The sequence below is a fragment of the Grammomys surdaster genome, unplaced genomic scaffold (genome assembly GCF_004785775.1).
Source record: "Grammomys surdaster isolate TR1022 unplaced genomic scaffold, NIH_TR_1.0 271, whole genome shotgun sequence".
In the NCBI taxonomy this organism is placed as follows: Eukaryota; Metazoa; Chordata; class Mammalia; order Rodentia; family Muridae; genus Grammomys; species Grammomys surdaster.
This window is the reverse complement of record NW_021604712.1, coordinates 7,785,622-7,801,091: the sequence shown is the minus strand read 5'-3', so window position 1 is coordinate 7,801,091 and position 15,470 is coordinate 7,785,622. Positions and strand designations below refer to the sequence as shown.

Genomic DNA, 15,470 nt, shown 5'->3' with positions numbered 1-15,470 from the left:
GAAGGGACAAAAACGACACAAATGAGAAGAAAAGTAGCATTTCAACAATGACAAGGGACAGTGGTGACACACCACTGTCACCAACCCACAGAGCCACAGCACATGAGAATGGTAGGGAGACAATCGACTCAAGCTTTGCCATCAAGCAAGCTGGTTCTTTTGACACCCTAGAAGCCACACCAGAAAACACATTGTTTTTGAGCACATGGTGCATTGTCCAGGGTTAACCATATGCTACACCATTTAGTATTTCTCATATTTAAAAGGACTGAGATCACACAGAGGAGGCACTCTGACCAAATGGGTATTGAAGGAGAACGAGATCTGGGACATCCCCCCAAATACCTGAGAATTAAGGAACATATTTCTAAATAACCAACAAGTAAAAGAAATTGAAAAGAAAGTTAGAAAATATTTTTGACCAAATGAAAACAATCAAGACAAAATGCCCAAAGTGACGGCGGCAGGGGCGTGGTGGATGGCAGCTGAAGCCTGGCAGCTCTCACTAGGAAAGCTCCAGATGTGCTCCAGAAGCTCCCACCATGAAGGGAGGAAAAGAAGTGAACACTAACCATGGAGTAAGTGTGGAGGGAAAGCTAAAACTGCAGTAATGAAATAGAAATCTGAAACCCAGAAACTCAACAGAAAGAAAAGTCAGCTCTTAAAAACCGACAAAGCTTAGGCGGGCGTGGGGGGCCGGGCCAGAGAGAAGAGGGGACACAAACTGCTAAAGAACAGAAGATGGGACAGAAAAACTTCCTTCAGTAGGTAAAAAGACAACTCTGGCATGTACATACAGTCTACTGCTACTCAGAAATAAATTAGAACAGTGACACCAAGCAAAGGGCACACTGCATGCTTACAGTAGTCATTAGGTGGAAAAGTCTAAACTCCTGAGCTAGAAAACAGACCAGGGACTGATTGACAGAGCCTGAAGGGTGAACTAAGGCTGGCTTGTATACAAGAAATATAAAAGATCCTGGGAAGGAGAAGCACTCAAAATCTCATACACATGACAGGATCCTGGAAGACAGTTTTCCTGTATGTTAAAAAACCAACAAATGAATCCCAAGAATTACCTTAATTTTCTTTTTGAAGTTATCTTTATTACAACTATTATACAAATAATATACATGCTTGCTTATTAAAGCAAAATTTAAAAAATTTTATATACTGATTTTCTGAACATTTTAAATCAGTACAATAGTTATTCTGAGTATAAATTCAAATAATTTAGTTTAGCTGCTTTTATTTTAATAAAAAATACTGGTAATTTTTATTTCTAAAAGAAAGTTATTTTCAAAAGAGTCTTTTTGATATGTCCTTATCATGTGTCCTGTATGTACATACATTCACATGTATTTGGGACATACTCAAGTTCAAGCACATGCAGGTCAGAAGTCATGTCAGGTGCCTCCCGCAGTTGCTTTTATTTTTTTGAGGCAAGGGCTCTTGCTGAACCCAGAGCTCACTGGCTGGCCAGTGTGTCTCAAGGAGGTGGATCTCCTGTCTCCAACACTCCAGATGGAGTACAGATGGATGCTGCCACCCTTGCCTTTTTAAGAGTGAGCTGGGATTTGAACTCAGGCCTTCATGCTTATGTGGTAAGTCTTTTACTGAGTAAGCCAGGCCCTCTGCTCCGGCTTTATCGTTCTTGATACTCAAAAGTGTTTATAATGAAAGTGATTTAAACTAATAGCTTTAATATTTTCAACAACTTTAAAGTTATTTATTGTGATACCACCTAGAAATCAACACAGGACTACTCACAGGTACAACATGCTCCTCTGGGGATGCTGACATATTCCTCCCATTTTCAGCTGGGTCTTCTGACCACGCCTCTTTGGCCCTGCTCCACCCCACCCCTGAAAGTAACCACCTATTTCCTTAATGTCTCTTAACAATCCTAACTTCACAACTGTTAGTCACTGTTTACTTTTATGCCAAATATGCATTTCCTTAAAGCTTCTCAGCCACTAATATCTTGAAGACAACTTTGCTGCTGCCACAGTTATTACCAAGACCAAGCAAAGAAATAACATCTGGTGCCAATTTCAAAGAAAAACAGCAAGTCCCCTTTAAATAGTCATTCATGGATGAACACTGGCCTAACCTAGAATTTAGATGGAATGGGAAGGAAGCCACCCACTCCAGGCCATCCCAGTGGCCACACAGAGTCAACAACAAGGCTTGCTATTTTCAAGTCTGGCTCTTTCCGGTGCCACTAAAAACAGCTCGAACTTACTGCATTCCGGGCTCAGGAGAACATGCAGAGAAAAAAGTCACCATTTCAACACCAGGTTCCTTCACTGCACACTCTCTCTCCTCTCTCTCTTTCATTCACATCTTATGATATGGTTTTAAAAGGCAGTCCTTGGCTATTTAGATATGAACAGGCTAAAACTGCTTGTTAACTGGTAAGTATTATCAACTGTAAAACTTTGGGCTGTTTACTTATTTATACATTTAATCTGCTGTAAACAAACAAATATCTGTTTAAAAAAGAGAATAACCCTTACCTCAAGAGCTCAATTATATAACTATATAAAATGTACCATATAATTAAATTCAGCAACACATGGCAGAAAAAGAAGCATTTCTAATTTCTAGTTCATTATACTATAAAATATTCTCAATGGACACTCTGAATATAATCAATTTTGTGATTTTATGGTTGATATCTTATTACAGAAACAACTATAAACCCATTATATGTGTTTTGTGTTTAACAGAGAAAGGGCTCTTAAGAGCCATGTGTCTTGCAGAAACTCAGAAGTACTCTTCTTGGAAAAACAACTGAAGCATACACACACATGTATAAAGCACAAAGTGAGCATATGCACACATACACGCTCACAGACACGCAAGCACACAACCCCCCACATACATGTGCACAAGCACAATACACATAAAACAACAACAAAACCAGCTCAGGGATAACCGATGTATTCGTGCATCTAAAAGTGAAGTTCCAAGGCTTAGCAGTACGCAATCACCAATTCTGCAGCCTCTTAGACTTTGCTTGTAACAACAAGGATCAGGCCCGAGATACAGCCTAAAGATCATTTTTAAAATGATAGAATCCGTGTATCTTAAATCTTATTCTCTAACAGGAGTAAGTCCTTAGACCTAAATTATTGTACAGCTGCCTGTCACTCAACCAGGGTTTGATCTGAAAAATGAATCATAGGCAATTTGTCATCTGGATATCATAACCTGCAAGTGCACAAGGCTAGATGGTATAGTCAACTAGCCACATGTACACTGTATGGAAGCCTACAGCATCTGGACTACAAACCTATGCACCATGTAACTGTACTGAATACTGGTGGCAACGGGAACACAACAGTAATGGCTACAGCATCATTATGTGCTAGGAAAACATTGCTCCATTATTTCTGATGACTATGCGGTCCATTACTGGCTGAACTTACTTTATGTAGTACATGGCTATACCTGCATTTTAAAATCAACACTGATTACTCTGAATATTAAGCAACCTGCCTAGAAATAGCCTGGTTTTCTACATATGGTAGAATCATGCTCACTGATCAGATAGGGCCAAAAGAAAACAGAGGTAATGCTGGGGCTGGAAAGATGGTTCAATGGGCAAAGCACCTGTCACTAAGCCTGAAGTTCTACATTCCTGGAACCTACACGATGGAAGGAGTGACTCCAATCCCACAAGTTGTCCTCTGGCCTATACACAGGCATACATACTCAAGTAAGTAGGTTAAACATTTTTTTAAATCAAGAAAAACATTTTCATCATCAACCAAACTAGGCATATAAATGCACTAAGGAAATCTGTTACTTTGTACACTAATTTAAATAAATAAAAATAAAAACTCATCTAGCCACTAGTTTTATTCCTATTATCTACTTAATGTCTGAACAAATACTACTTAGAGCATATATATTACCTATCTGTTTAAAGATTTACTTTCCTTATTTTTACTTATGTGTATATGCTATATGCATGTATCTATATGCAGCTATGTGCCTGTGGGTGCAGGTGCCCATGGAGGCTGGAGGCATCAGACTCCAGGTGCTGGGGTTACAAGTAACTGTGAGCTGTCTGCCATGTCTGCCATGTCTGAACTTGAGTTCTCTAGAATAGTATGTGCCATCTCACTAGCCCTGTAAAGTGGTTTTAAATCACCAGAGAAGGAAAAGAAAGGAAGGAAAGCTCCCATTTAAAAAATACAGAAGCCAAAATTCTGCTTAGATTACAAACAAATCAAACCAATGATGCTGTGACAATTATATAAGGAAATTCATACGGATACTGAAATGTACTAAAACAGTTATTTAAAATAATCAATGCTTATAGTATCTCAAAGCTAATAAATATAAAATCAATCAACAGTAAGGATGTAGGCTATAGTAGATGGTAAAATACTGAGGCCATTCACATGGAAACCAGGAAGAAAAAGTGATACTACTGTCCCCGTGCGTGATCCCCGTTGTCTGAGAGACACATAAGAGTAAAATGCAATGGGATGTTTGATAAGACTGCATCGTCTCTACATGACAGCAATGCAACTGTAGATCTACAACAGAATCCAGAAAAAGTAGTCATTTGTAAAGATATCTTAGACATAAGAAATATCTAACAATATTTATCTGAGTATCACAGTGACTTGTTGGAAACAAAATTCCAATTCACATTACCAAAAAACTCAAGCTTCATATTGACACAGTCACAAAATCTTACTGAAAACTTTATAAACAAAATCTCAAAAACACCATTTTTGGACAGCAGACGTCAAATAAAAAGAGCAACTCTTCTAAAATTAATATGCATGGATTCCAATTCTCTTTGGAGTGGCTGTGAGATTTATTACTGAAGATGACTTGACAGCGTACAAGAGAGCACTGTGGAAGCCCTCAGAACAGAAATACAGGGCCTGCCAATTTGTCTAGGGGCCTGTGACTAGGGATATATTTGTCCCCGTAGTCATCAGGAATGAGCTGCTTTTAGTGATCATGTCTTCATGTTCATCTGCATTAAACTTAGTGAAGTCTCCTTTTTTCAAGATGTAGATATTCAGGGAACGTAAACTTGCCTCTATGTAGAGCCTCAACATATGTTTCTTATTCTGCAGCTTGGTGCTGATGGACCTGATGGCCTGACCAATGTAAATCCTATGGTCTGAGGCTTCCCAAAGGTACCACACATACCTATCTGGAGCCTAGACTGGGGCAGCATTGAAATCAGAGACTTGAATAGCTGCCAGAAAATTGCCTCCAAGGTCCCTCTGTGCAGCCTATATAGGCATCAGGCTGCATACACTCCCAAGAAAGCTACAGTTTGTGATCACTGCACACCACAGGGAAAGGGACTTGGTCAGTTTAACTGGCTGCAAAATGACTCCAATTATTTTCAAATGGGTGAAGGACTTAAAAGGTATGTTCTCTATGGAAAAAAAATTCTCTAAAAATATGAGAAAGAAAGATGCTGAGGAATTTTGGCCAAATACTACAGAACTGGTATAATAAAGGAAAAAGACATCTTTCAATGTGAATATAAACAGCACTAACTACAGCAGTCTCAACACCTGTAGAACACATCGATCAGAACCAGAAGCCTAGGAGCAGCTGGAACCTAAGGAGCCAGACAAACCATGAAAGGGTATGGGGAAGGCACAAAGACACAAATGTATTTGGGGAACTCTGGAAAATTCTAGGTTTGGGGTCAGGTGAGAAAAGCCAGGTGCTACCAGCAAGCTTTGCTACAGCACTGACAGGCGAACAGAGATGCTGCAGTTTACACAGCGTGGAAGACACTACAGTTTTGGTTCAGCCAGAGCAGAGACCGTGTTAATTACTGATATCAAACCTGAACACTAGAGAAAGCCTCACCATAAGAACCAAGCCCCAGGATAAGACCTCATTTCCACTCACTCTGACAAAGCCAGAAGGCAGCTCTGAGGAGGAACTGAGAGCGCAGTTAAATCCTGCTGATTTAAAGTTGGAAACACCCCAGGATTTCCACACGCAGTTGGGTAGCAATCATATACTTAATTGTGGGCCAGAAGCATAAGGTAGAAGACAGTGAGAAAAGCTGAAGACTGAACAAAATTAGACAGGTACTCAAATTATCAGGTTACTAAAAGACTTAAACAAGATTTAAAAATATATAAAAACACTACTGGATGCCAAGACACTGTTTCATAAAGGTAGTTACCTTTAGAAAAAGATTCAGAGTAACTACAAAAACATGCACGCAATGCAACATCTATCCTCACCAAGTTAGGATGACCAGGCATAACTGCGCAGCAGGACAGAACCAGTGTCAACATGCTGGGGAGGAACACAAAGTAATCTAGAGTTCCCAAATGTACCAGCCATAATGTTGACTATTAAAACAGCACTTAGTGTCAAAGTGAAACAACAACAACAAACCCAGAAAGAACAAATTTCCCTAAACAAATGAAAACTAGACATACATTTAAAAAAAAGACCAAAACAAACAAACAAAAAAACAAAAAACAAAAACCAGGACAATATGGCCCACAGTCAGAGGCTGAAAGAAATAAGTCACTAGAACCTGTCTTAGAAATACACTAGGTATACTGAACACTGAATAACTCCTCCATGCAAACGCAGGGCCTGCCAGGACAGGCCACCACTGCACACAGTCACAAGGAGTTTGTTGTACATTACAGCTTTTGCATGCACAGCTCTGTCATCACTGAGAATTAATATCAGAAAGCACAATGAAAACTTACTGTTTATGTGTTATACAAATACAGTGATGTATAACTTTAAAGTAAAAATCAAATCAGTGGGACTGGAGAGATGGCTCAGCAGTTAAGAGCACTTGCTGCTGCTGCTGCTCGAGGTGTTCAGTTCCCAGTACAATAAAACTCTACTTCCAGGGGATCCAATACCCTTTCACAGTAAAAAAATTATATATATATATATATATGCATACATGCAGCACACACACATGCAAATATACACATTTTAAAAGGTTAGCAATTAAGAAGACCTTAACACAGTACCATATTTATGAAAGACAATTATTTACAGGGCTGTCTTAAAATCAAACATACCTACATATATGAAATCTGAGAAGCACAAAAAACCATTTGACTCAATTGTGTCTAAGTGTCAAGCATATCAATAAATACCCAATTTAAAAAATGTTTAGGTTAAAAGATATTACTTTAATTAAGAAAACCACCTGTGCACTTGGGACAGCTGGCAGAGACAGGAGCCTACCCTCTGAGAGGCTTTATCCAGCAGTGGTCAGGGACAGTGGTCAGGGACCCCTATGAAAGAGTTAGGGGAAGGATTGAAGGCCCTCAAGGAGATGGCAATCCCACAGGAAGACCAACAGTGTCAAGTAACCTAGACTCCTGGGAGTTCCCAGAGATTGAGTCACCAACCAAAGACCATACATATGCTGGTCTGAACCCCACCTCCACTCCCCGCCCCCACACATATGTAGCAGAAGGCTGCCATATCTGGCCTCAGTGGGAGAGAATGGGGCTAATCCTGCAGAGATTTTATGCTCAGGGAGAAGAGATGGGGGGACTGGCCTCTCAGAGCTGAAGGGAAGGGGGAATAGGAGGAGAAACTCTGCTAGAGGGGACTAGGGTGGGGGGTCACTATTTGGGATGTAGATAGGAAATCCCCTGGTTTGCCATGTCCCTGGTACTTTGTATACTATCACTAACTAGAACCCTACTCAGGAGTCTTAGGAATAAGCTACTTCCCAGATGTTGAGTATCTAACCAGATAATTTGGTATTTGAAGTACCTGGCAAAATGCCCCTGAGAATGTTGCAGGAAAAAAAAAATAAAACAAAACAATAAAACCTGCAAAACTAGAAAGTGCTCTCAATGGCAGCTGTAACTAACTGCAACAGAGAGATGGCTCAACTCTCTTCCTCAGACATATTCTCTTTGAACTTTAAAAGCGTTTATTCTAAAACTTAATTCTCTATTATTACTTTGTATCAGTACATGGATGTCTCCTCAGAAAAGCTCTTTATCTCCTTCATTCTTCAAGACTCACGGAGACACATTCACGGGTTCTCGTTTGTATTTTATTTTAGTGGTTGTCTGTTGTAGATTTCTTCTACGTCTGACTTTTTCCTCTGTATGGAGGTAGCACAAAGGCATTTCCAGGCTTTGACTTGCAGGAAACACTAGGTGCCCATTGTCGGCATAAAACCATTATAAGCTGTCTCAAGATACAGCACAGCATCACAGACAAGAATACTTCTTTATTTCACTACTTTACAGACAAGAACTAAAAGCAATCCATATTCTGTCTTCTGAAAAGAATATTACAATGCTGCTACTTTTATCTCACTTTCATAAACCAGGGAGATGTTTTAAGAAGAAAGTATTTAATGTATATACAACATTACCAAATTGGGTCATTTAGTTTTATTTCTTTGAACTTATAGAGGAGTTGACAGTCACCACTGACTATAAACCACTTGAAAAATATAGGTTTAAAAATTCTCCAGGGGCTACTGTGGGTAAGAGTGTTTGCTGCTCAAACATGATATCCTGAGTCAGATCCCTAACACCTATATAAAAAACCAGGTATGGCTGGTCTAAAAACTAGGTAGACACAAGCTGGTCTGAACCCCACCTCCACTCTCCGCCCCCACACATATGTAGCAGAAGGCTGCCATATCTGGTCTCAGTGGGAGAGAATGGGGTTAATCCTGCAGACTTTATGCCCAGGGAGGGGAGATGAGGGGACTATGTCCCCTATAGCTCCATGCTATACAGGGCTATGTGAGACCCTGACTCAAGGCAGGAAATTGGGAAGTGATACAAGATGTCGTTCCCATGTGTGAACCTCCACTATTACACACGTACACACACACACACACACACACACACACACACACCACAATCTCACTAAAGCTACAGATAAGTGATTTCTAAATGCAAACTCTTTGTAAAGACTCAATAGGAAACTCATGCTACCAGTATTTGCATGAAAACTACAGCTTCTGGGTTTGCATGCTGAGGTTAATTCAAAAGTCACAGGGTTCTACTTTTGTGACTACTGCTTAGAAGTAACACTGTAGAAGAAAATAAAAACTCAACAATGACACCAAAAGTATGATGAAATACTGTGGAGAGATGTATACACTTAACTTTTCTATGCTGCTTCAAGTTTTATCTCCAAGCTCATGTGAACATTTATAATAGAAATTAATGATGTTTTAATGTTTTATTTATGTTTGTATAAATATACTGTCACTATCTTCAGGCCAGTATAGTATAGAGCCAGTGTTCTTAACTACTAAGCCATTGCTTCATCCCCAGTTAATTATGTTATTATGACAGTACCTCACACATTTTGAGATTCCAAGAAAGGAAAAAAAAAAGTATACACCTGCTACACTGTTTTGTTTTAAAAAAAAATGGTTTCATTTTTATCTAAGAATGATCACACAGAAATTTTTTAAAATTCTAAGAACTGTGGTTTTTTAATACCTCAGGTCATTAAAATTCAGTCTAACAAAGACTAAACAATTTATTAAATGTATTTATTTACTAAATGCATTTATCTAGTTGATTCAAACCCACACTTCTGAGGGTCTGACAAGTTCTATTATTATAGAGTAGAAAAATTCTAAGTTTATATAGTTTCTGTCAAATGTATTACAGAAATTCATATTGTGCTTCTAATAATAACTCATAAAAATTTATTTATTTAAATTTCTATTCAATTTTTTTAGCCATTAAAAAATTCCTTTATGGAACTATATTTGGCAAAAAGAAAAAAGCACAAAACAAAAAAAACTAGTCCCTATATACCAGAGTTCAGTCTTTTACTGTGGTCTGTAGATATTTTCTCTGTACTGTATTAAGAGGGCTTTCAAAACCTACATATAGTAGAAAAAAGTGACAAAGAACCTCTGTGTACAGAAGGATGGCGAAGAGTCCCACTCAGGCACTCATTTCCCACGTTTACCTTGTGCCTGACTTATCCTACCATGTGAACTAACAGTCTAGTAGAACCTAAGTTAAATCAAAGTTGAGCAGTGGTGCACACCTTTAATCCCAGCACTTGGGAGGCAGAAGCAGGCAATCTCTGAATTTGAGTCCAGCCTGGTCTACAGAGTGAGTTCTAGGACAGCCAGGGCTACACAGAAAAACCCTGTCTCAAACAAAACAAAACAAACAACAACAAAAATTAAGTCAAAACAGCATTCAAAAAAAAAATCAAGAAAAAAGAACTCAAACATGCTAATACAGAATTGCTGCATTAAATTCATCAAAGGTTGGTGAGGATGGGGACCATGGAGTTCATGGGGGAGTATGAGAAGCCTGTTTTCCTAAGGACAGCCTCACCAATACCAGCTAGGTCAATTCTCTCAGGTTCTCAAGAGTTTGGGAGAAAAACACATGCTACATGTCTAACTTGCACTTCACAGAGCAGTTACCAAGTCAAACACTTAGCAGGCTCCTTGGAAATTTAAAAAAATGCTGACAATCAACATTTTAAGAGACACCTTCTCCATCTGCTCTTTCACAGCTTAACATTCTGAGTAATAGTTTTATATTCCTCTTCTTTCCTTCTAAAATTCTTTTTAAAGACATCCATTTTATTTTATGGCTATTTTACCTGCATGTACGTATGTGCAGGCTTGGTGCCCTCTGAGATCAAAAGAGAGCATCAGATCCCCTGAAACTGGGGTTACAGATGGCTGTGAACTAACACTTGGGCTTGGGACTTGAACTTGGGACTCTGCAAGACTAACAGGTGCTCTTAACCACTGAGCCTTCTCCAGCCCCTCTAATCTGCTTTTCATATAAGAAAAACAAGCTATCTGGACTCTGCCCAAAGCAAATGAGAATGGGATACTACCCTGAGTTTATTTGTGCTGCCGCTGTCACTATAATATCTGAGTATGTTTGTGAAGCCCTGGTTATAATCTTAGACTGTCAGCTTGAAGAAACTAAAACCTTTCTTGGTAGCCATGCTTGCATCTACACACATTACTTTAAATATCATTTTGCAGATATTTTTGTTTTATTCTTCCAAAGGATGTTCAAAGAGCTTTGCAGTTACATCTACCCTCAGATCTGCATTCCTAACTCTCTCCTATCATGCAGTCACTTTCTCCCTCTGGCCAAGTACCAGTCAGTCTCCTCTGCCTCGTATTTCCAAAGCAGCAGTAGTAATTAAAAAGCTTACTCGACATTCAGAATAAGCTATGTTCATACACCCCCTTAAATCCTTCCATAAAAATATGACTTTTGTTATTTCCAGACAAGGCTTTGCACTACAGAAACCCTCCATAATACAAGTAACAGTCACAGCCAAAGAAACTAAGAAAAAGTCACTCTGGTTTGAAAAGACTGGACAAAAACACGTACAACCATCGTGATACTTCCTCTGTATCCACATTTTAAATAAGCAAAACAATGCACATGGCAGATGTCCTTCTGAGTAACAATAAGCATAACGAATATTATTTGTCCTGGTTTGTTTTAGACCTGTATGTAGACCAGGCTGGCCCAGGCTGACACACTCAGGTCTTAACCTACTGAACTACCTAAACCACTAAAGTGCTGGGACTACAGGTGTGTGCAACTCATACCATGTATGAGATTATTTTTATATTAAGTTTAGAAGCTTATCAACATGGCTACATTAAAAAAGAAAGCTTACTGGATGAAACCATACAAAAGTAGAATTAAAATGTGTTATGGTTTATGGAAAACATGGGTTCCTTCTATAAGTAGTTCTGTAGAAAAGTTGCTAATTTTTTTTTAAATCCAAGTTCTTACTTGTGATACTTTTTGTTGCCAATTAACATCTTAAAGCTAGGCATCTCACTGGTGAGAAACAGACTGGCAGAAGGAGAAGGTGACATTCCTGGCATGCTTTCTGTATGGTCAGAGCTCGGGATGAACAGGGCATGAGATATTTTCTTATTCATGAGCAGAATCATAGTTGGTACTTAACAAATTTCTGCCACGGGCTTTAGATAGGTTCAAACCTTTCTACATGTTTGCTTTCATTAATCACCAAGTAACAACAGCTATTCTGTGTTAACTGTTGGAAAAATTTAAATGATATGATTGGTTTAAAGTACATGGACTTATATCTCCATGTGAATCTACAATTATCTCAAAATTAAAAATTAATTTTCAAAAGGCCTACAGAATGCCAGTAGCAGTAGAGGCATATGCTCCTGGAATCTGTTCCCACCATAAAATTTTAGACTTCTTTAGGAGACTGGAAATCCATCAAGCCTACGGTTCAAAAGTAAAAACACCCACTAGGCTTAGTGATTCAAAGTTCTGGACACTCAGCATCAGAGACACAGAAGATATAGAGCAGCAGCTCACAGTGTAAAAACAATGTACAACAAATGCACATTTCTGTTGTCAGAGCGTTTTGCCTGACATACTGGTCCTCTCCGTTATACGGTATATAACTAAGCAGCACTGAAATCACAATATGCCCTCCTAGCAATTGTTATAATAATTGCATGCTCACTAGTTTGAAATCTATTACAAAATCTATTATTTTCATTCTCTAAAGTTGAAACTCTATATAAACAAACTCATTTTAGCTTTTATTATTTTATTCCTTTGCATTAAAGAAAATAAAAACTGCTGTTAAAGTTCTAAGTAAGGAAAACTCAAAATGTGACGCTGTACACATATCGTATTGTTTTCTAGGCAAATTATAATTAGAGGTTACATTTTACTTTGATTATATGCTTAGAAATGAATCTATAAGAATGGAAAATTCAATTGTCCTGAAGGAGCCATATGTTTTCACTGAGAATGACTGTTTAATGAATGACACGCAGAAAGCTTGCCTCAGCTTCTTCAAGAGAAACAGACCCTAGAAAACCCCAGAGAAACCGTAGGTGAAGAGAAGCTGCTTCCATAACGGATGGACCATGGAACCCTGGCAAGTTCCTGCCAGTTCCTGTGAAAATGGGAGCCTGTCCAGTGACACAGTAGAGCCACACACTGGAAAAAAGTGCCACAAAACTCAGGACAAAAACTAGTTTGTACAGCTTCACCAACTCCTTAGATGTTTTAAATAACTGCTTAAACAAACAGCTCGGGGATATTTTACAGGACTAGCAGCCCGGGACAGGAGGAACTCAGTGTGCTTTCTGCACCAAAAGCATAAAACACTGGACAGCTAATGAAAAACAATACAAATGGCCTTACCACCAAACTCGTGGAAAAGCGACTTAACACACACAACAACTTAGAAATGTTTGTTTGAACACAAGGGCATCCAAGTTCAAAAACAAAACAAAACAAAAAACTGTACTAACAGCTTAAGTCACATACACATTAACCCTCACACAGTGATAGTAGGTAACTTCAAGACCCTAGTCTCACCAATAGACAGACTGTCCAGACAAAATCTAAACAGAAATGCTGGGGCTAACTGGCATTATAATCCGAAGGGACCAACAGATACTTTTTACCCAAATACAAAACAATATTCCTTCTTTTCAGCAGCTCATAGGACTTTCTCCAAAATTGACCACAAACTTGGACACAGAGAAAGAAAGTCTCAACAGATACAGGAAAACTGAAGTAATAGCCTGCATCCTAACTGACCACCACGGATGGATTCAAGCTGGACATCAACAACAAAAGAAATAACAGAAAGTTTACAGACTCATGGAAACTGAGCGACTCACTGAGTGAAAAAATGGATCAAAAATGAAGTTAAGCAAGATTATTAAAACTTTCTAGAATTAAATGAGAATGAAAACACAACATACCCAAACTTATAGGACACGGTGAAGATGGTTCTTTAAGAGGCAAGTTCATAGCGCTAAGTGCCTACATGGAAAAATTGGAGAGATCTCATATTAGTAATTTAATAGCACACCTCTAGAACAAAAAGAAGAAATAACACCCAAAAGAAGTAGATAGTAAGAAATAATTAAACTCAGGCCTGATATCTATAAAATGGAAACAAACAACATACAAAGAATCAATAAAACAGAGTTGGTTCTTTCAGAACCAACAAACCCTTGGTCAAATTACCTAAAGGCAGAGAGAAAAGATCCAAAACTGTAAAATCAGAGACAAAAGGGAAAATTGTAAGGATATACTTTAAAAACCTGCACTCTACCAAATCAGATAATCTAAAAGAAATAGATAATTTTCTCAATAGACACCACCTATCAAAGTCAAATCAAGATCAGATGAAGACCTATAACTCCTCATAAAATAAAAACTGTAATTAAAAGTCTCCCAACCAAAGAGAGTTCAGGGCTAGATGGCTTTAGTGCAGAATCCTACCAGACTTTCAAAGAAGAGTTAATGTCCATACTCCTCAATTATCCCACAAAATAGAAACAAAATCAATATTGCCAATTCACTTTATGAGGCTATTAGTTTCCCTGATACCTAAACTACATAATGACCCAACAAGGAAAGAGAATTACAGACTGGTTCCTTTATGAACATAGATCCAAAAAGTCTCAAGAAAACGCTTGCAAACTGAATCCAAGAACACATCACAATGTCATCTACTATGATCAAGTAGGCTTCATCCCAGAGATGCAGGGATGGTTCAACATACACAAATCGATAACTGTAACCCACTATATTCACAATCTGAAGGACAACGTCACACGATCATCTCAGTAGATGCAGAAAAGACCTTTGATAAAAATTCAACACCCCTTCATAACAAAAGTTCTGGAGAGTAGAAATACAAGGGTGTGCTGGTTTGAATAGGTATGGCCCCGTAGCCTTGAATGCATTAGCACAGGAGAAGACTTTCAGAATAGAAAACTGATAGCACAGTCACTAAAACCAAAAAACTACTAATAAATGAGACCTCAGGAAACTGAAAAGCTTCTGCAAGGCAAAGGACAACATCACTGGACAGAGACAGCCTACAGAACAGGAAAAGACATTTACCAACTAACTACACTTCTGAAAGAAGGCTAATATCCAAAATATATAAAGAACTAAAAAAACTGGACATCAAGAAAACAACCCAATTAAAAATGGTGTACAGCTAAAAATAGAGAATTTTCAACAGAGGAAACTCAAACGGCTGAAAAGCATTTAAAGACATGTTCAATATCCTTAGCCATCAGGGAAATGCAAATCAAAGCTACTTTGAGATTTCATCTTACACATTCAGAATGGTAAGATCAATAAAACAAAAAGCTTGTGCTGGCGAGGACATGGAGTAAGGTCAACATCCATCCATTGCTGGTAGGAGTGCAAACTTCTACGGTCACTATGGCAATCAGTGTCACGATTCCTCAGAAAGACGGGAAGCAATCCACCTCAAGAACTGGCTGTCCCTGTTTTAAGCCCAAAGGCTGTTTCATCCTACTACTTGCTCAGCCGTATTTATCGCTGTGCCAGATACTGAAACTCACCCTGATGCCTGTCAACGGGTGAACAGATAAAGACAATGTGCTACATCTATACAAGATGATATTACTAAGCCATTAAAACAAAACAAAA

General features: G+C 38.5%; 1 protein-coding gene and 1 pseudogene across 3 annotated transcripts in view; both read right to left on the bottom strand.

Moving 5' to 3' along the window:
- Lrrc28 (leucine rich repeat containing 28) overlaps nt 1-15,470 on the bottom strand; it is a 124,507-nt gene that overhangs the window by 50,457 nt on the left and 58,580 nt on the right. The gene's annotated exons all lie outside the window — the stretch shown is intronic.
- Nucleotides 5,243-5,369, bottom strand: LOC114628805 (annotated as a pseudogene).